Here is an 841-nt window from a genome sequence, read left to right on the forward strand (position 1 = left end):
GGAGTTCGTAGGGCCAAGTGTTCTCTGCCTTTTGGCAGCGGTACCCAAATCCTTATAGCAAACATGTCTTGACGGAAGACATAGTACATCAAGAGGTGACCCCTGACCAGAAGCTCCTGTCATGACAACTCCTGACCAAGACCAACAGGATGCCCTGCTGGGCTGAGCAGCAACTGTTTTCCTGCCAATGTTGCTCACTCAGTGTGCATCCTGGAGGACTCTATTGTGGACTCACGGAATCAGACCATGACCACCTTCACCTGGAACATCAACCACGCCCACTGATGGTGGTGGAGGAACGATGTGTTTACCTTGTGAACTCTGACAACAGTGGCTGGACTGAAATCCTTTGAGAAGCCTGGGTCTACTCTGGCTTATTTGGTGTCTCCAGGGCTGTCCAGAAATTTGGTCTTGCCCGGTTCAAAAGCAATGTGACCAAGACTATGAAAGGTTTTGAATACATCTTGGCCAAGCTGCAGGGTGAGGCCTCAACTGTCTGTGCCCTCTTCCCATTATATTCTATTATTAAAAATCAACTTCCAGTCCTGTTCTCTATCTGGGTGGTAGATGTCCAACTTGGCATCTGTAGTACACCAGGCATGTTATTCATGTCCTGAGCCAGGCCTGCTATCCCCCTGAGGACAGAGATAAGTTGACTTACCCCTGGTCACAGACCATATGCAGGTGAAGTGGTAATAAATGCTAGACTGTAAGCTCCATGAGAGCAGGGCTCTTTGTTTTGTTCTCTTATGTGTCCCAAGTACCTGGAACAATATCTAGCACCTAATAGGCACTCAATAAATATTTGTTGAATTCAAAAAAGGATGTATGAAACTTATTC

The 841-nt window shown here is 46.8% G+C and overlaps 1 pseudogene; it reads left to right on the plus strand.

The window, feature by feature from the left end:
* Positions 1–617, plus strand: part of LOC100944633 — a 122,739-nt pseudogene extending 122,122 nt beyond the window's left edge.
* The last annotated feature ends 224 nt before the right edge of the window (positions 618–841 follow it).

This window comes from Otolemur garnettii, unplaced genomic scaffold, assembly GCF_000181295.1.
Source record: "Otolemur garnettii isolate 467f Iridium unplaced genomic scaffold, OtoGar3 scaffold00063, whole genome shotgun sequence".
NCBI lineage: Eukaryota > Metazoa > Chordata > Mammalia > Primates > Galagidae > Otolemur > Otolemur garnettii.